Genomic DNA, 21,980 nt, shown 5'->3' on the forward strand with positions numbered 1-21,980 from the left:
GCCGACCAGGCGCGACTCTTCTGGCATGTCGAGTTTAAGCAGACTGTCATAGGTAGCGTTCCAGAGGTCCGGCCCTAGGATGAATCCCTGTGCTATCCCCGACGTGACCTCCATCCACCTTTGACCCTCTAGTGTTTCATAGAACAGGGAGCGGTTCCTCAGATAGTCCCTCAAAATCCGTAAGAGATAGTTCGGCACGTTGAAGGTATTGTCTAGTGTGCCTAGAATGTCTTTCCATCTTACGGAATTGAAGGCGTTTCTGACGTCAAGCGTTACGAGGAGCACCACCCGTCGAGTTCGGCGGCTATGTACCTCTGCTCGTCGAACGGCGTCCACGACCTGCATGACAGCATCAATTGTCGATCTTCCTGCCCTAAAACCAAACTGCCGGGGAGATAAATCTCCGGCAGCGCGTATCGCTTCAGCGAGTCTACTTCTGATGAGCTTTTCGAGCACTTTCCCAGCAGTATCAAGCATACATAGTGTGCGGTATGAAGACGGGAATTCGGGATCGCCTTTCCCTTTAGGGATCAGCGCAAACCTCGCAACTTTCCAACGAGCAGGGAAAATGCCCTCTTTCAGGCAAGCGTTGAATGCGCCGAGCAGTAGGTCTGGCCGGTGTTGGAATGCCAGTTTGTATACCTCTGCTGGAATACCATCGGGTCCAGGCGCCTTCTTGTTTTTCATAGAGAGGACTGCCTGTTCCAATTCTTTTATAGAGAAAAATGGACAGTCCTCTGCGCTCTCCGCGCCGACGTCACCATCCCATACGGGGTGCGCAAGGAAGAGTGCCCTCACAATGCGGTCCATCTGTTCGGCCTTAAGTGAACAGGGTTTCCGCAGAGCCCCGATTTTTCGGGTTACAAGTTTGTAACCAAGTCCCCACAGATCCCCATTCACCTCGTCGATCAGATCTTGCCAGCAGCGAGCTTTGCTCTTGTTTATTGCGCTGCGGAGTCTCCTTTTGGCTGATTTGTACTCCATCATTATGGTACATGAGTTCCCCCGGTCGCCTAGACGTTGTGTTAAGCGGCGGAGCCTGTGACACTCCTTCCGGAGCTCTGCGATTTCCACTGTCCACCAATACATGGAAGGTTTGCCGCGCCTCGACATCTTCCTGGGCATGGAGGCTCCGCAGACCGTCGTTATCAGGTTCATAACTGAATTTCCGACAGTGTCAGCCGCAGCGCCACCGCCCCCAGGAGTACACTTCAGCGTGGGCCCACCTATTCCCAGAGTTTCGACAAACTTCCCGGTGTTCACTTCCGCGACGTTCCATACACAGAAAGATCGCTGGGGTGGCGCACACCGAGAGTTTGTGTCCACCACTTCGAAAGCAATGTATTGGTGGTCACTTGCCGAAAAGTCTTCCAGAACTCGCCACTCGTCCACCAGCGACACCAGTGATTCCGACGCGAAGGTTACGTCTGGAATGCTTCCTTCGCAGCTCGGGCGCCGGAACGTTGGGGTGGATCCGGTGTAATATAATAAATATAAGGTATTATATAAGGTATTAAGTAAGTGTGTAGGTACCGGCTTAGGAGGCAGGTGGCACTGAAACGATTCTTTCTTGGGTTTGATCACATTGCCAAGGGATGCACCAGTTTAGGAGCTACAGGAGATGCGCAGCAGAAGGCCATATCAGCAAATCGCAGATGAAGTAGATACAAATCAACCTCAACCACTGACAGACGGCGCAGGATCTACTCTGGCAAACCATCCGAGAGAAAGACAACTATGCGGTTATAATTAACAAGCCATACGGAAATCACGGTGGTGACATTTGGGTCAAAGACCAAATGACCATAGCGCTGATCTTGCGGAGAACACACCTTCCAGGAATTAGTAGATTCACCAGAGCAAAAGTGAAAGGAATCCACATACATATATGGTTGCTGTGCTGCCCCAGCACTTCACTTGCGAAACATGAGCAAATGCTGAGCGCTCTGGTTCTGGACGCAAGAGGGCGTTGGCCGAAAATCATAACTAGCGATTTTAACGCGTGGACTGGGGCAGCCAAGCAATGAATGTGAGAGGATGTGTGCTCCTCGAAGTGTTTGCGGGATAGAAGTGTTACTCGCGAATGTCGACACCTCATACTCTTGTCAAACACGGGGACTAGGGTCTATATTGGAAATGCCATATGTGAGCGCCGTTGTAGCCAGTAGAGTCACTTGGCAAGTCAGTCAGGACTATACTCACAGTGACCATCAGGCAATCTACATGGAAATCAATGGTGCTCGAAAAAGAGTGGATGACGAAAGCTTTTTAAGAGGATACGTTTTCCGCAGAGTTGAAGACCGACATATCCCTGGATGGCACGGCCAAAGAAAAAGTTACCCAAATCTACCGATGGATGACGGAAGCATGTGTTGCTATGCCCACAAGGCTCCCCAGTAAGCAATGGAATTACTGATGGAACAGCGAAATCGCACGTTTGTGAGTAGCATATTTCGGGACAAGGAAGCTTTACCAGAAGCTCGGGAAAAACTCGGTAGCGACGGTCGAGGAAACAAACAGACAACTGCGTAGCTACATAAAAGAAGAAAGAAAGATCTGATGGAGCCTATAGAGTAATGAAAAGGCTACGAAAATCGCCTCGGGTAACCTACCCGCGTCTCCTGAAAGAAATTGTTCATCGCCACGAAAACAGTGAAAGGCAAAGGTGGTCCAGCTCACCGAGTGCATAATACCTCCAGTAAGTGCGGAGGAGCTGCAGGAAATATGTGGTAGGATCGGCGGCAACTAGACCCCAATTTTGGATAAGGCTTTGAAGCTGGCAATGGAGACTAGGCCCGACCTTTCCGCTAAGACCTTAGAGATGTGCCTAAAAGAAGGAATATTCCTCGTTCAGTGGAAAAAACAAAAGTCCATGTTGCTTTTCAAATCCAACAAGCCACCTGGAGATCCAGCATCATATCGCCCGCTCTACCTGTTGGGTACAATGGGGAAAATGATGGAGAATGTCATTTACAACAGACTGGTACCCAGCGATTTGCCAGTGCCTTAGTATGATTTTCAGCGCGACCACTCTACTACTAAGTATGGTGATGGATCTGCGCAAAGGCGCTATACCATGTTGGCATTTGATGTCAAAAACTTTGAAAACTGAAATTGAATTAAAGGGGCGTTGGCTGCCAAAGGTTTTCCCGGATATTTAGCGCATCAGAAGCCGTATTCTCCAGATCTGACCCCCGCATTTTTTCCTATTCTCAGACCTCCGACAGAGAATGACAGACCAGACTTTAACTTACCTTAGCTGCAGTCCAAAGACTAATCACAATTTTCCTGCAAAGAAAAAAACGAAGTTTTAATTTTCATATTAACGTCTTCAGTTTTTCCTGTGGGAAGGAAACCTTATTAACATCTATTTATTTATTTGCCAGAACAAACGTTTTTAGGGTTTTTTTTTGTATAATTTTCAATGTAAATTTTTTTTCTAAATATCGGCCATGGGTTCTTACACATTTTGCCTATCTTTCAGGTAATTTATGGATACGATTCCAGAAAAACTGTTTGTCTTTTGTGGTAAACCATTCGTCGAACCATTTCCCAACTTATTCGAAATCAGTGAAGTGCTACCTGCACCATTGAGGCGATGAAAACATAGTCATCTTGGTGATCGGACGGCAGATACAGTCTGTTACATAAGAGCGTGGTCACTGTTACACGTAGATAAAAAATCAGAGCGTCCTGTTTCTTTTTCTATGACATAGAGGGCACCTCAGTCCTTCATGCTTTTTGTAAAAAGTCAGCTCTCTGTCAAATTTAGTCTTCAATTGAGTGGTTTTTCGAAATGAGTGCTGTTTACGCCTCTCGCTTTGAGGCAATTTTTCTATGTTTGCATGAAAAAGGACCCAAATTAACGCAAACTGCTGCTGCGAAATATATGGGAAAGTCGAAGCAGTTCGTTAGCAAGTGGATAAATCGCTATAAAAAGGTCGATAACGTTGATGATTTTCCTGATCGCGGTTGCACTTCCGCAAAATCTCAAAAAAAGACAAAAAAAGATTCTCGCATTGTTCTCGAAAGATCCAATTTTGACTTTACGTGGAGCTGCTGTGAAATTGAAAGCAAAAGGTGTTGACATAACTTACGGAACGATTCGCAGGCACTTGCTTGCCAATAAACTGAAATATCGCAGTACTTTGGAAAAACCAATGTTGAGTGCAAAACACGTTGAAAAACGAGTGGAATGGGCGAAGGAAAACTTGGACCGCGATTGGAGCAACGTAATTTTTTCTGATGAATCCTCCTTCTGGACATTTTCGAGCATCAAACACGCCTGGACAACCTCCACCAGTAAGATGCTTCAACGGACTGCTAAACACCCCGTCAAGGTCCATGTTTGGGGGTTCTTCTCAAACAAAGATTTCGGTACTTTGTTCTTATTTATCGAGAATTTAAATGCCGAAAAAATGAATAAAATCAGAAGGCTTTGTTACCATCTGCTAAGCAATGGTATATCAAGAAAAATGAAAGCTGGATCCTTCAAGAGGACAACGATCCGAAACATCGGAGTCGAGCATGTAGCGAGTGGAAGGCGCAAAACGGAGTTGTCACTTTAGATTGGCCATCTCAGTCACCGGATGCAAATCCCATAGAAAATGTGTGGGCTCTGATGTAAATGCAGCTTCGCAGACGCAAGCCATTTAATTTACATCAGCTTTCTCGACAAATTCGGGAAATTTGGAGGTCTTTTCCGGTAGAATATGCAGAAAAACTAGTGGAAAGTATGCCCCGACGGTGCCAGGCCATAATTGACAATGCAGGAGATTGGACTTGCTACTGAGGTATTTGCATTGAGTATTGACGACCAAATTATCAATAAATATGCGAATTTTCGAAAAATCAATTGTTGTTATTATTTAACAGTGACCACGCTCTTATGTAACAGGTAGTATAATGAGAGCATTGGGCTGTTATAAAAAATCCTGTTTTCTCGGATGCTACACAGGCCGTCCGCCAAGTTCCTAAGAGGTGTCATAAGATATAGCTGACGACGAAATCGTGGAAGCGAATTAATGAACGGAAGGAGTTGAAAGCTCTATTGACCGCTGCCAATGATAGCGGACGTGACACGCTCGAACTCCGATGCCAAGTGAAAACCCAAGAAGTTCAGCAAAGTGTGCGCCGTGACAAATGTGTGGGCAGGGAAGCGGAAGATGCCACAGAGTGCAATCATTTCAGAAGTGTATACCGCATTACGAAAGAGCTTACATGTGGTCGCAAACTTTTCGATAGTCCTGTGAAAGACGGTAACGGTCGAATTATCCACCATGACGAGCAACTGAAGAGGTGTAAAGAACATTTCAACACGGTTCTTAACCATATCACATCCAGTGAGGTTCATTCTCTTGTGGATGAAATGGCTAATCAACGTATCATGCGGATGTGAACTGTTCCTCCAAGCAAAAGGAAAATCATTTTGACTATCAAAACACTCAAACGGAGGAAAGCCGCTATGCTTGACAGTCTCCACGCAGAGTGATATATCGCTGCACTTGTAGTTACCATACTACAGACCTGCTGCTTCCACTAGTACGGAATTCCTGGGAATCCGAGACCTTTCCCATATAGCGGAAGAAAGGGATGATCGTTTAAATCTCCAAGTGTACCCGTTCTAAATGTGACAACTGGAGGAATATCTACGTGTTCCCTGCCGTTGGGCGGCATGGTTATTGTCCTGTAAGAAGATGGACATGGAAACTCTAACAGAGCTTTGAAAAGGACACTTCTCCTTGAACTATTAGATGGAAAAAAATTATGATTGTCTTGGTTATATATAAGCAAGCATTTTATATGCTTCTCGCCCTCTTCAGACTTTAGATGAAAATAACAAGTGTTTCTCCAAAAAAAGAATCGGCGCACTATTTTCCTATGTAAAACTTTTTAATTCGGAGGCGATTTTAAAGACCAGTACAATTGAGTTGCGAGTTCCCCTAATCTGGACGCCTCAGGTATGAAAAGTTTTGCGTATTTCTTTTATAATTCATTTGAGTGTACATTTGTCCACCACCACCATGGTAGGATCATGCTCCATATTATAGCCTACATATCTGCAAAATTTCGTGGTACTAGAATGAACTCAAGGGGGGTTTTTCAGGCAATTACTAAAAATTGGAGTTATATACTATTATTAAGTTTATTTGAAAGGATACCGGTATATAGGGTATTTCGGAGCCTAGGCACCATATAGTAGCAGTCTCCTGATTTTTTTCAGATTTTTCGGATCGGTAGTTTCTGAGAATGAGTTCGTTAGGGAAATTATCACTTTCAACCCCCGGCACTCCCTACCTTTCAAACAAATGTCAAAACAGAAACCGACTTCGGAAAGTACTAACGAAGACCTTTCATTTGATACCCCACATGACTATATTTGATGAAAAAAAATTTACACTTACCCCTCCATAAATTCGATGTATAATTATGTAACTCACTGTGTATGCGTGAGCGTTCACAGTTCCCACCTTTTCACAAATTTGGTGTGATTCGCTCAATCGTCTCCGAGAAAAATGCATGTGACGGACAAACAGAGAGACAGACAGACGGACAGACAGACCTGTGAGAAGTTGCCACATTTCCCATCAGGCGCGTCCCTTCGTGTAGATAAAGGAATGCTCGGCGGATGCCTACGAACATGTACTTGTACGCATTCGAAGTTATGCGTGCATGGGGATGTTTATGCGCAGGTCGGGTAGGTGCGCGAAAAACCCCCACTCATGGATAAAAATGGCTATAAGGAGGTTACCCAGAATAATAAACAAATATGGACGAAGAGAAGGTGTATAAACTTACGGTGGAGAGGCTCGGAACCCCAGTACCGACGGCTTTTGGGAATGAGCAAGCAGGCTCCCAGTCATCGATATCCCTCGACTGCATTGCCTCGGTGGTGGACAGCTTGGCCACTGTGGCAACTAATGCTACAAGCAGCTTAGACAAAGAGGTGTTTGAACCGAGCACATCACTCCCTAGAACAACCATAACAAACGTGCAGAAGGATGTGCCCGAGAAAGAACGTTGGTCGTTAAAAGCCGCAGTGCCACCAACCTTATCCGAGCGTAACGAGTTACGGGAAGCGCCTCAGTATCGAGAGCCAGATCCGTTTAGGAGAAGCTCAATGATTATGAGGTCTCCCTCAATATCCAAGGCGGAAAAGGACCTGGGCCACAGGAATCCCGTTGGCGCCAGAAAATGTACGAAAAGAAGAATGGAGGCTTTGGTACAGAAAACCGACCTGGAAAAGTCATCTTTCAGTTTGCTTGGAGCGAAAATTGTTAAGTTGTCAGAATTTATCAAAGATAAACGTGCACCAAGCAATCAGCATATGGTGAAAGCCAATAGGGTTCTAGACAACAAATCGCGGGAAGATGACAAAGATTTGAAGGAGAGCCCTAAAATTATTCCTTCGACGGTGACGCAGCCGACACAGGTGACACCCAACCGTATGCTCGCGAATGGGCACAGGAAAGAGATGGGCCGGGAAAAGGAAGACAAACATCCAGGACATCAGCAGATTCACCAAAAAACAAAAAGGCGCACCATCCGCTTTATAGAAGGTGCCTAAAAGCTCTATAGGCGGGAAAATAGTGCCTAAAACACCAAGGGAGCCGATGTTTCAAAAGGTACATAACAATTGGACTAAGGTTGGACCAAAGAAGCCAAAAAAGAAGAAGGAGGGCATGAGGACCCGTCGATGGACCCACAGATTGATTTCCAGCATCAAGATGTGGATGCAGAGAACGCATGGTAAGATAAACTATAATCTCACGCAGTTTCTCAGTTACTGTAAATAGGTTTAAACTGAGCAGCTCACCCCACTGCACCAGCTGGGACGGTATTCCGGAGGACCCGGAGCATGTTTTCTTCCATTGCCTTACATTCGCTAAGGAAAGGAAGAGTCTAGAGAAGTCATTGAAAGGAACACTAGCGCCGGAAAATATAATTGGAGAAATGCTTGCATGCCAGGAGAGCTGGAATGCGGTGCAAGAGAGGGAAAGCAGGCGAGAAAGGCGCGGTTGTGAATGCAATCAATGGACGAAGGGAAGGGGCGCGACGAAATACTTTGTGGTAGTTTCGTGGGGAAGAAGACAGGAATTAGCGGGTGGTTTTAGTGGGTAAAAATATCATACGCTGGAACATGTGATTTCAACCTCCGGAAAAAAAGACAAACAGGCAGACAGTAAACCGATTTTAATAATAATAATAATAATAATAATAATCGTTGGCGCAACAATCCATATTGGATCTAGGCCTTGAAGTGTGTTAGAGCACTTCATTCAAGACCGTAACGGTACACCACAGTACACTGTGGGAGGCAATGTGGTCAGCATTGCGCTCGCCCGAGATTATTACCCTGATTTGACTCAGGTACTCATTCACAGCTGAGTCGACTGGTGTCCGACATCCAATCACGATAACAAATTCCTCTGCCCCCAGCGAGATTTGAACCGCGACCTTCCGCTACGACAGCTTTGTGCTCTAACCACTCAGCTATCCGGCCACATTTTAATAAGGTTATGTTTTACACAAAACCTTAAAAATGCATTTAAAAAAATATCCGAACATTCAGATTTAAAGGATTCGAAAACCGTATCCATACCAAGATAAAATCATAAACTCTACCGAGCAATTAAAAGCGTCTTACAAGGAAATGTTAAATTCAATTTTAACAGCTGCATCGTAGGAAGATAGGAAACGCCTCTTAAGATGAAAATGGAGAACGCAATAAGGACGGCAATGTAGTTATAAAAGCTCAAATATTCCGAAACAAGCTAGCTGAACTAGAGAGAATAGTGCAGTAGGGGTAGGTAGGTATCAGTAGCCGCTCCGAGGAGCGCAATTAGCGCTATGGTGCGCCGTTTTGATGCCACAAACTCCTAAGACCATGACTGTTGTTATGGGAGCAGGGAAGCAGAGTCCAGCCGGCTCGGATTTTCAGAGCCAGCCCGTAGCATTCACGACGGAAAGCAGCTCTCCGACCCTGCAGCTAGAAATCTCTCTGAGGTCCCCAAAGAATGGTTTACCCAGTGTCCGCAACCTGACTCTAGCCAGAGCTGGGCAATCGCAGAGAAAGTGCATGAGGGTTTCCCTTCCTTCTCCGCAGCTTCGGCAATGCGAGTTGTAGGGTATGCCGAGCCTAGCGGCATGGTCGCCTATGGGCCAGTGCCCCGTGCAGACCGCCGTAATCTTGAATGCATTTGCACGCGTCTGGCACAGGAGCTCTCGTGATCGGGCTACGTTATAAGCGGGCCAAATTCTCCTTGACTTGGCACAGCTTGTAAGCCTTCGCCATCTCAGGCCCGCAGCTGCTAGGTAGTGCGAGTAGACTCCGCCCCCGACAGCCGCCAGCGGAACACCGACTGTATTCGCCGAGGGACTGCCAAGAGCAGAGCCTTGCCTGGCCAATCCGTCAGCCCGCTCATTCCCCTCTATGTTCCTATGGTTGTTGTTCCAGATGGTTGAGTGACCTTGAGCGTGCCGCCCAGACGGTTCAGCGTGCCTCTGCACTGCGCCACCTGCCTGGAAGATGTCGTTGTTGAGTACAAGGCCTTGATGGCCGCTTGGCTGCCGGTCAGAATGGTTATGTTACGCTTGGGGCTAGAATCACGCTCCAGCCATCGACAGACTTCCAATATCGCCAGTACTTCCGCCTGGAATACACTGGCGAAACCTGGGAGACCATACGACTTGGATACACCGTGTGTATTCGAGAAAACCCCCGCGCCGACTCCATAGGCCATCTTTGATCCGTCCGTAAAGAATACCGTGTCATAGTCTTGCAACACACCGCCGATCTTCCACTTTGCCCTGGTTGGAAGGTCCACAGCAAAGTTTCTCGTGAAGTTCAACTTGCGTGTGACATAGTCCGTGGGGGATGCCCAGATTTCTCGAGGTATTTCATCTAGGATGTTGCTGTGGCCGTAGGACTTCGCTGTCCAGCATCCGGACTCACATAGTCTGAGTGCGATATTAACAAAAAAAATCACAGCTGATTCCCTGACTATATCCAACTAATTTATGAATAGATATCAGATTATTCGAATTGCTTATTATGCCGGCGATTTCCAGTGTAAAATTATAAGAAAATTAAACAACCGTAATGTAAAAAGAAAAGCTATTTTGTGTTGATGATCTGATTTGCGTAAAATTAGTGGAAAGTGACGGGTTTACTGTTAGAAAATATCAAGATCGAAGAGCCATTATTGAATTACGGAGTAGAAGGATCGCAATATATAATAATTTTTCGATAATTGGCTAAAGATAGAAAAACTTTCCTTGAGCATAATTTTCACATAAATCAGTAACCACCGCCAATTCACAAACTTACATAGATGCATCCAGCAACGCAATAACCAATGCCAAAAGCCATCTAATATCTCAACAAATGGAGGAGATCAAAAGGCGGACTGCAGATTAATGCACCCGCAGATGCACTCGGCCAAGGGGCTTGAGTGGTACTCCAATTCCATACACTGCATCCCATTGTGTACGGTGACCGTCAATTAATTTAACTTATCACACAGTCCAATAAATTCGTATGTAACTTTCACTGCGCACTATATTTCAAAGGAGATCCAGTGACGTTAATTCCATAGCTTTATCGAAACCAGTCGATACTCTATCATTAGGCGTGAATGCTATTTTCTTCGATCATTTCACACTCTATTGGATGGCATCGGACATTTAGTGAAAAGAGCCAAAGAAATTGAATTAGAAAGCGCGAAACATAAGATATGAGTTTGTAGCAAAGATTTTACGTAGATTTTATCTGGTTCGTAGGAACCATCCGAATGGAGACATAAAAATGATAATTACCCGAATTTAGCTGTCGAAAGCACTTTATTGAATGGAAGAGGAGAATTTAGTGGAATTTTAAGTAACCTCTGGTGAAATGATTCTAAAATTTCATGGCAATATGCAATTTATCACTCCAACTTCATTAAAAGATATTTTGAAGCTCAAGCTCTCCTACCTTTTTTAGATCTATTATCTGACTGTATTATTTGCCTTCACAGCAGTACTGTTAGTGTTAAGGTGCAGAGGTGTTTTGTCACTCCCTAATCCATTACAACTTCGAGAACTCCTCAAATCTGAATCAACCAGCAATTCTCCCCTTTACGCCCTCTCCATTATTTATATACCTTAGGAGAGCAGCAAGAAACCAGTTTGGCTCGTTAGAAGTTTGTAAAACAAATGGCTAAGGTTTTCGCATTTCTTGGCATATCACGCATGCCATATCCACACTAACGTGCAAAAGACATCCCTCCACAACATACTTCTAAGATCAGAAGGTGAAGATAATGTATTCCGAATTGATCAGCATCTCAAAACAAGTTGATACAGGCCGCCATTGCCGAGAAGAATGAAATCATCCGCAGAGCCCGGTTCGTCCTCCTAATGCCTCGGCGCGCAAGGTCGTGTAATGCGTGAAATACTTCCCTGTGAAAATCGGCCAGAATGAATGGCCTGGGTCGCTTGCCTGAAGCTTCGCAAGGTAAATAAGAGTTCGAACCGAAAATAGGAAACTCCATGAACCTGTATTTGGAGTTTGCCCTCAGGCTCCGAAAGCTCTGTGTCATCTTTTTGAGTCTCAGGTATTGCCGCATAATGGACCGCGCCGACCGCGAGACAAAGCGCCTGCAACAACATTGTCTTTTCCAGACACGTGTTGGCTATATATTGCCCACCAGGGAGACATCGATCGTAGGCACTGTAGTTGCGTTGAGTCGGATTGAGCTGCTTTGAAAAGAAGCTCAACGGTTGCCAAATTTGATTCACCCGTTGGCGAGCGGCGACCGATCCCAATGAAACAGGCACAATCACTGTCAGCGGCAGTGATATGCCCAAAACTGAGCGATTTAAATACCTCGGGTCAACGCTCTCAGTCAATGGAGAACTGCGTTATGAAATTGCTTAACGCATTAACGCAACCTCATTGAAGTGGCGTTCAACAACTGGTGTACTTTGTGATCGACGTATCAGCGAATGTCTCAAATCAAAAATTTACCGCAATGTTGTCCGTCCTGTCGCTCTCTATGGTTCTGAGTGTTGGCCAACTATAAAAGACAATGAACGGCGTCTTGCGGTAATGGAGACGAAGATGTTACGTTGGACTAGTGGCGTGATACGTTTTGATCACATCCGAAATGAGGATATCCACGATCGTTATGGGGTTGCACCGATCGTGGAAAAGTTGCGAGAGAGGCGTCTTCGATGGTATGGTCACGCAATTCGTGCTAACGAGAATTCACTTGCCAAGATTGGTCTGAACATCGAAGTCGATGGTAGACCCAAAAGGCAAGCCTAAACAACGATGGCTTGATACGCTGGATGGGGATTTAAAAGCCTCGAGATTGCACCCAAATCAGCTATTCGATAGAGTCAAATGACGAAACCGATCATGACGAGCCGACCCCGCTTGTGAACGGGACAAAGGCTGAAGAAAAAAGAAGAGCGGCGCCTACGGTTGTATCTGAGGCATCGACGAACACAGCTAGGGGTGCATCTGGCTGAGAAAATGCCAATAGTGTTGCATCAACAAGCTGCTGTTTGACTGTCTCAAACGCATTGACGGCCTCAGCAGACCACGGAAGTCTTTATTTTTGCGCGAAGACAAAGCGATACGCTTTGACTAGATCCAAGGCCGTAAAAAGTATTCAGATGCCTATAATCTCCGCATGGGAGCCATTCGTCGTTTGACTTAGCAACCAAATGAAGTGGAGAGGACCAATAGCTATTGGAAGACCTGCAGATGCAAAGTTGAAAGATCTGGAAGCAGGGAATATACTAAAGTTCCTGACGGTTATAGGCTTACTTGAGATACTATGATTAATAGGTTCACTATAGCCAGCAAAAGGGGCACAATAGTTCTTTAAGGACGCCGTGCGACTTTCCCTTAACAGAATAATAGTAATAATAAACATGAAAATAATCAATTTTTTTAAAAATCCTATCAATAGTTAACAGTTTTGGCCAATCAATGCAGTTTAATGATCAGATTTTTCGAAACTCATTCCAACAACTCAATTTTGGATAACATCTTCGCTTCGTTACACTTTTCATTACCAACAAGTGCAATGACCGAAACATTTTTAAAACAACGTCTCCAACAGAAACAGTGGTAAGAGTTGAGGAGGCTCCAATGGCCATATGATCTGGACGCTGCACATTGCGATCACATTTTCACAAATGAAAAACTCGACCCAATACGAAAATTTGTACGACACGCTTGGATTCAATTTAAACTGCAAAATCTCCCCAGCCGGATGACGACCATCATTCAATGATGGAATAATACGTGCAGATCAATGGTGGAGAGCGGGCGCGAATATGACACGGGAAAATGCAGCGAAAGCATACATTTGAACAGTAAATAAGTTTAAACCGTTTCGTATTGCAGCAGCCAGCCAAAAGCGACTCAATCAGTTTTGAATTTTCGTAAAAAGAAATAGGAGGCGAATGAATTTGCTTTGAATATTGATTCCAAGAAAGGTAAATATGACCCACACATGGTCTAATACTCTAGAATCTTTTTGGCTTTGGGACTGAAATATTACGTGTGTGAAAATGACTGTTCCGTTATTTTTTGTCCGAAATAAAAGCATTTGTTTTTATATTTAACAAAATATTTAACATTCATAAGGTTGCCCATCATTTGCTAGAACCTTGGCCCATCTTTTTGGCAGCATACGGACTCCGCGTCGGAAGAGCTACTCATCTTGACTGACGATCCAATGATATGCCCATTTCCATTGCAGACTCAAACCGTTGATTAGCTAATCCATGGGCCATCGATCGAAACATCGGTAAATACGGCGGGTGCGACATGCGGCCTTACATGACCATGCTGGAATATTACCCTGTCGTGTCTGGCCTTCCATTCTGGCCGTTTTTCTTGCAGCGCCTGGTTCAGACGCAATAGCTGCTGCCAGTCACTGTTTAACAAGGTTTCAAGACCTCGTGATGAATCACTCATTCCTGGTCCCACAGCAATGTATTTTTACCGTTGATGTTGATGGCTGACCTCGTGAAACCCATGATTTTTTGCTCTTCGGATTGTCGTGGCAGATCCACTTTTCGCCACCCCTTACAATCCGATGCCGGAAATGCTTCCTTTCATGTCTTTCAAGAAGCAATTCACAGACTTGCAGACAATTCATGTGTCATCCATTTCCCTTCTTTATGAATCTTTTCCTTGGTTTTTAGGCGGTTTGCGATAGATGGTCGATCGACATCAGCGAGCAGCTGTTACGTTTTACAGGGGTTTGCATTCAATACTGCTTACAATTTTGTCTCTTCGAACTTCTTCAGTTGTCTACGGTCTTCGTCTTATACAGGTCGCCATCTTTGAACCGCTGAAACTACTTTTGACACATGTGAACCATTGGAGCATGATCGCCGTATGCTTTTACAAACAGTCGATGCGATTCCGACACTTTTCTTCAAGAAAAAATAATCTAACAATCCTTCCCAGAAAATGACGGTTTATAGGCACAAAAATTGCATCCAATGAAACAGGTACAATCACTGTCAGCAGCAGTGATCTGCGCAGAACTGAAAAATTTAAATACCTCGGATCAACGCTATCAGCCAATGGAGAACTGCGTTATGAAATTGCTTCGCGCATTAACGCAACCTGGATGAAGTGGCGTTCCACAATTGCTGTTCTTTGTGATCGATGTATCAACGAAAGTCTCAAATCTAAAATTTACCGCAATGTCGTCCGTCCTGTCGCTCTCTATGGTTCTGAGTGTTGGCCAACTATAAAAGACAATGAACGGCGTCTTGCGGTAATGGAGACGAAGATGTTACGTTGGACTAGTGGCATCACACGTTTTGGTCACATCCGAAATGAGGATATCCGCGATCGTTATGAGGTTGCAGCGATCGTGGAAAAGTTGCGAGACAGGCGTCTTCGATGGTATGGTCACGCAATTCGTGCTAACGAGAATTCACTTGCCAAGATTGGTCTGAACATCGAAGTCGATGGTAAACGACCAAAAGACAGGCCTAAACAAGGGTGGCATGATAAGCTGGATTGGAATTTAAAAGCCTCGAGATTACACCCAGATCAGGCATTCGATAGAGCCAAATGGCGAAACCGATCACGACGAGCCGACCCCGCTTGTGAACGAACAAACGAAGAAAAATAAGTTGGTTCTGCTACCGAAGCCCCAAAAACTACCTGATGCACCCTCTTCATATAGATAATATTTTGAACACTATGGGGAAGATGTGAGAGAGGGTAATATAGAACAGACTGCTTCCGTTCCTCGAGTTAGCGGGTGGTCTATCGGAGCAGCAGTATGGGTTTCGCAAAGCGCTGTCCACGGTCGAGACAATAGCAATGGCTGTGGGCCTGGCTCGGAAGGCATCGGCCGCTGGTAAGTGTGACACCGTGGTGACGCTGGATGTTAGGGATGCCTCCAACTCGGACTAGGTTGGATCAAGGGTACCCTGGCTAAACTGGGTGTCCCTGGTTATTTAGCTCGGATAATCAAGAGTTACCCTTCGGATATACTTCTTTTGTACGAGACGGTTGAGGGACGAAAGTAATATGTTGTGGCAGCAGGGGTTCCTCATGCCGTATTGAGGCCCTTGCTGTGGAACATAATGTATGACGGAGTGCTCGGCGTTGTTGCGAAACACCCCGAGGACGTGGAACTGTATGGAAGCGAAACCATTCATGCCATCAAAACATGGTTATAAATGGTGAAACTGAACCTGGTGGACGGCGGCGGTCCTTAGTAACAATCACAGGAAAAACAATACTGTCAAAATCCAATTGGTAACCACGAGGTCGTTCCAAAATCGAACATTAGATAATTAGGGGTAATGCCCGATGCCAAGTTGAACTTCAAGGAGCACCTGGACTATGCACGCGGATAGGCAGCAAAGGCTAGCCCATCTCTAGCAAAATGATGCCTAATATTGTACAGCCGATATCTAATTATCGCAGGGGTGGTGAAATCCATCCCGCTATACTGGTGGGCGGGATCTCTGGACAACACTGCGAATCAGAGAAGATTGAGTTCGACACACCGGCCAATCGCGCTGAGGGTGTGCGCTTATATAGGACAGTATCCGGTGTGATTCCCTTGCATCTTCTAGCTAAGGAGGCACATTGTCTCTTGGATAAAGGGAGGTTATTATTATTATTCTGTTAAGGGGAAATCGCACCGCGTCGTTAAAGAACTATTTTGCCCCTTTTACTGGTTATAGTGTATCTATTGATCATAGTATGTTCCCTACTTTCTTTTTATATAGAGATTTCATCATACTCCTCACAAAACCTGCAGGCAGTGTCCGTAGATATCCCTAGCTTCCCTAGATGATAGTTACGCCGACAATGACCAGTGAGAATTCCCACTATGATTCTAAGGTTCTTTTTAGTGAGTTTTAAGCAATCCTTTGTGCGTATGGGTTCGTATTCCCCAATAAGCACCCTGGACTGCTCCATCCCTGGTAGGCCCGCCCAGTATAGTTCGCTCAACCGTTCCCCTTCATTTCTTAGTCATAGCCATGAAACCGTTTCCGATTCCACAAAAGGGTTCTGGGCCGTGTAAAAGCGTCCCTGGTCCCTTCTTGGCTAGTTTGTCCGCTGCCTCGTTGCCTTCCAACCCAGCATGGCCTGGAACCCAGAATATCCAGACCTTGTTGGACGAGCCGAGTGTATTGGGTCTCTCAAGGCATTCCCACACCAGTTTAGAGTTCACCTGGTTGGATATAAGTGCTTTGATCACGGCTTGGCTATCGGGGAGAATAGCTATGTTCTGCCCCCTGTGATTCTTTTGCAGATTAAAGGAGGCACATTTGTCTACGGCCGTATATTTCCGCCTGGAATATGCTAGTGTACCTGTCCATTGGTTCAAAGTACATTTTCCTTGGACCAATGACACCGGCACCCGCTCCCTCTGCTGAGGGATCCGTCAGTGTACCAAGTAATCAGTTGCTGGTTTAAGCCGTATGCCCCAGCCACGCTCTCCCAGTTTGCCTTGTTACTCCACCGTGTTTCAAACTTCTTATCGAAGTGAAACCTCGTTGTCATATTATCCCTTGGTATCAGTAATTCGGGATACCGCCTAGAAAGAAAAGTTGCAGGAACTGGGTCGAGGCCGAAAAGTGCGACGAACGCGTGACGTCGTGAAGTAATACTTCACGGTGGTCCTGCGAGCGCAGAAATTGGAATGGTCCTAGTGGGTATGGATGCCACACACTTCAGCAACCTGCCGTAGCAGCGTCCTTTTCTACCTCCACCATAAAAAAGACCAAATAGTTGCGCCCTGATTCTTAGGCTAGTCGATTCGAAATTTAGAATACCAACAACCGGTCAAACAACTCGTAAAAAGGCATCAAGCCACCCCACCAGAGTGATTGAATATACAACCAAACAACCCCCCTGCCCCCTTACCAGACAACGATACAGGGGTGGATTTTTTATGAAAGATCCTATTGGATACCAAAGACGCGAACTACATGACACCGAATTAGCAACAAAGCATTGAGATTTGATCAAAATCTGCGCCCCTTGCCACAAGACTACGATTCCCACTGAGCAACAGACCCTGTCTCCAGTGAAATAGGTAAGGGCAAGGGGTGACTGTTACAAGTTTCTCCGTGAATATTCGGCACAATATCCGCCACAGCTTTTCTTGATTGACTGATATGTCTCGCCCGGTCGGGGAAACAACTGTCTGACCGTGAATGGATTATAACGACCGTCCGCGGTGGCATGTTCACATTTCACACTAGTTTTCAATAAAATCAAGACTTTACTGCAAATAACTGTCGCTGAAGGTCAACTTCCCCAACGTAATCAAAACAAATTGGAAGACACTACCGCCTTGCGGCATAGAAGTTTGGAATGTGAGGGTCATCTTCTACGGAGTCTAGGCCGGCCAGCGTGCTGCTCAAGGAAACCTTAGCACACCGTGAGTGTGGCGGCAATTTGCATAAATGACACAGCCAGCGATGTGCATCCGGACCGTGCACCTAGACGCGCTTATGAATTGAGCCCGGGGGCATGGGTGGATGCTGTGGCCTGTGCACACGGCTACCGAGAAATGGGAGCACAAGCGCTGCTCCCTGTTCGTGAGCAGGGCCCGGGATATTCGCAACCGGGGAACTTTCGAGAAGCAGCGCTTGCACTGATGCTGCGAACACAACGACGACCTACTAAAAACAAACCACCTTGACGAAGGCGAACACCTCTGCCCCAGTTTTTCAGGTTTTTCTTGGCGACGACGGCAGTAGATGTGGAAATGTCGCGGGCAGCCTCCCAGCAGCCCGTTCGCGCCTCGCTGGGCGGCGTTGCTGCCTCGAGTTGCACAAGGCCCGCAACGAAAATAGCTCGACCGCAAGGCAGCACATCACTTGGAATCACTGCCAATCATCTCGGGTGCGATGAAATGGGCTCATCATGCACTTTTTCATACTTACATCGTCCGATGGTTGCGCTGCGCCTGAGATCCAATTCCCGTCTGCAACGGCCGCTCAAGGAGGCAAAAGGCAGATGAGTTTCCTGGGCGCGAACGTTACATAAAACCCCTGAAATTGCACAGAGAACGATATTTCCACTTTGCACTGACGCCCGGGATCAATGTCGTGGCGAGAAACTTCACTTGCAGCGCGACCCGCGAAGAAAGGAAAGCCTGACGGAAACCAAACGTCACCCAAAGCTGGAATCCCTCGGACCGCGACCAATGCACAAATTTCCGCAAAATGCTCAGCACACAATTTTTTTCACTTCTGTCCGCAGCCAGCGAAATGCACTTTCCACCAGCCCGTATGATCTTTTCATCTGAAATTTTTCTTTTCGCTCACTGCACCTGTTTTTCCGCACAGCGCGACTATTGTTTACACAAAATGCGAAAAACTCACGGATCCCGTCCAAATCGTTTCGTAGCGAATCGTCAGTGGTGCAAAATCCACTAAAAGTTTGTTGTCACCTGATTCACTTGTGTTGCGCGTCGATTTCGACGAAAATTAGCGACAAATTTTCCAATTTAGTGTAGGGAAATCGGTCGGAAGAGCGCACACGAATGAAAAACACCTTACACACTTGACGCCATTTTGGAATTTTCAATGTTTATTTGTGTAAAGTATCTGTCGTCTGCACACGTACGTGAGGTCGCAAAGTGACTTGACGTGCAAACGAATTTGTTTGGATGTGTGGGTGTTGAATTTGATTTGAAAGATGTTTTCGTTGAGTGCAATGTTTCGTTTGGTTCGGGGTGCAGGGTGGTCGTTATCGGGGAAATTTGGAAAATGCTAATGAAAACGGCCGGAACAACTTTTGAAATATGCTTCGAAGAACACCCCACCGTTCTGCTGGAACATCAAATGTATTCTGGAGAACTTTATTCCTTAACAGTAATGATTTCGTAAGCTGGCACTTTTAAAAAGATCATTCAAAAGGTCGTATTTTTTTTTTATATTCGCTACACCATATATTATAGCGGCCATCCAGTGAACCATGTGGTCGGAGTAGGTTTCTTAGTCAGCCAAAAAATGAAACCTACTGTTATCGGCTTTGAAAACATAAGCGAACGGCTATGCACTCTGCACTTGCGAGGCAAGTTTAGAAATATAAGCTTCATTAACGTTCACGCCCCTACAGAGGAGAATGCAAAGTCGGAAAAGGATACCTTCTACGAGACAGTTGAGCGGACCCTCGAAGCCTGTCCCAAGTATGATATCAAAATCATATTTGGAGATTTCAACAGTGAAGTAGGGACGGTGCCCGTATTCAGGCAACTATCGGCTCCCATAACTTACATAGGAATACCAATGATAAGGGATTGCGCAATAATCCAGTTGACAGTATCGCACGAAATGGTTGTTGGAAGTACCTGGTTTGCGTGGAAAGCGCAAAAGCGCAAACATAAGTGGGCCTTTCCAGACCACTTTCAACCAAATTGACCACGTGTTGATCGAACGCCGCCACCTCTCAGCCCTGGTGAATGTCAGAACATATAGGGGGGCCAATATAGACTCGGATCACTATCTCGTTGGCATGGTGCTCCGAACTAGAATAACAACACCCCCAAAATTCCCTCTGACAATCACCGCAGTCAACAGAGGACCTGAAGATGAGGCATCAACAAATGATCTTCACAACCACCTGAAGAACGTTATCATTGATACGGCCATAAACATACTTGGTCCCAGCCGGAACGGCTGGTTTGACGATGATTATAAGCTAGCAACGGAACGGAAGAATGCCGCATATCGAGTAATGTTGTATTCTCAAAGAACGTGGGCACGCGCAGAGACGTACCATGAGCTCCGTCGAGTGGACAAGCGACTTCACAGACGGAAAAAGTCTGGGAGAACCAACAGGTCTGTGAACTCGAAAAGTACAGGGAGTAACGGCACCAGGCGCGCAAATTTTACCAACAAGTCAGCAGGATGAAGCCTTACACACCTCGATGTTTATCCTGCCGCGACAAAGAGGGAAATCTGATTTCTGCCAGAATGAGCATATTAGAGCGATGGGTTGAGCACTTTGATGAACTACTGAACGACCAGAATATTGGCGCGCTGGAGGTCCCGCCAACTGAAGCCGACGGACAAATGCGGCACCAAACATAGAAGGAAAAGTCCGTGCAATTCATCGGCTTAAAAATCATAAGTCGCCAGGAGCCGATGGAATTAAAGCCGAATTGTTTAAATATGGAGGCGACCAATTAGACCAAGTGGTTCATCAACTTGCGCTCAAGGTGTGGGACAGCGAATCAATGTCTGACGACTGGAAAAGAGGCATTATCCTTCTCATACATAAAAAGGGAAATATCACACAGTGCAGCGATTATAGAGGTATCACGTTGTCGAGTACCATCTATGAGGTATTCTCCGCTATCTTGCTACGCCCGATAGCCCCATACGCCCACAACATCATTGGCCCATACTGAAGAGGCTTCACTCCAGGCAAATCAGCAACAGATCAGATTTTCTCTGCTCGGCAAGCGATGGAAAAACTGTTGAAATATGGACGTCAGTTCCACTATCTTTTCATCGACTTTAAAGCCGCCTGTGATAGCATAGCCAGGGTAAAACTGTACGTGGCCATGAGAGAATTCGGTATCCCGACGAAATTGATAAGACTGACTAGACTGACTCTGATCAATATGTGAGGCCAGATAAAAGCAACCGGATCACTCTCCAGACCATTCGACATCAACAACGGTCTACGACAAGGGGATGCCCTATCATGCGTCCTCTTTAACCTGGCCCTGGAGAAAGTGATCCGCGATGCTAAGGTAAATGCGATGGGCACGATCCTCTTTGAGTCCACTCAACTACTGGCCTATGCTGACGATATCGACATCATGGCACGAAATCCATGAGGAATACCATGACCGTCAGATTGTGGATAAAATCCGGCTCAATAGGTTACGGTAGGCGGGTCTCTTAATCCGTATGTATGAGGATGATCCAGCACGGAAAGTCTGTAAGGGCAATATCTATGGTAGAAAAAGAAGACGAGGCAGACCCTGCCTGAGATGGAGCGATGGCATAGGTCAGGACACCAGACAGCTTTTACGGATATCGAATTGGTGGACCTCGGCGCAAAACCGGGATGTCTGGAGTTCCCTATTAAGGCAGGCCTAGATCGGATACCGGTTGTTGCGCCGTTGATGATGATGATGGTACTTGAAATACATCCCAGTTTTCTGTTTCTTTAGTTGTTTTATATTATTCCTTCTATTTCCACATGAATATATTCATCTTTGTAGGTTTTTGGCGTTGATCTTTTTAGTTGCCTTTAGTGTTTCAATGGCGAAGGGAGCAACTGGCTTCCGAAATATCGATTTCTGCAAATAAATACAAAAGGGTTGTCCCTAATCAAAAAACAATTTTTTCCTTTCATTGAAATCATCTTTGAAGTTAAAAACCGCGCGTACACCCGACTCAAAACGCCATCAACAATGGGCCAATTCAAAATATGCATTGAACATACCCATTGGATTGTTATC

The 21,980-nt window shown here is 45.7% G+C and overlaps 1 protein-coding gene across 2 annotated transcripts in view; it reads right to left on the bottom strand.

Moving 5' to 3' along the window:
* The window catches only part of LOC119658918 (tyrosine-protein kinase CSK), a 142,228-nt gene extending 123,115 nt beyond the window's left edge, over nucleotides 1–19,113 (bottom strand). For both annotated transcript variants that reach the window (XM_038066740.1, XM_038066741.1), the window contains exons 1-2: nucleotides 18,442–19,113; nucleotides 3,255–3,288 (exon numbers count right to left, since the gene is read on the bottom strand). The gene's annotated coding sequence lies outside the window, so the exon portion shown is untranslated. The remainder of the gene's footprint in view (nucleotides 1–3,254; nucleotides 3,289–18,441) is intronic.
* Nucleotides 19,114–21,980: the final 2,867 nt, after the last annotated feature.

The sequence above is a fragment of the Hermetia illucens genome, chromosome 6 (genome assembly GCF_905115235.1).
Source record: "Hermetia illucens chromosome 6, iHerIll2.2.curated.20191125, whole genome shotgun sequence".
In the NCBI taxonomy this organism is placed as follows: Eukaryota; Metazoa; Arthropoda; class Insecta; order Diptera; family Stratiomyidae; genus Hermetia; species Hermetia illucens.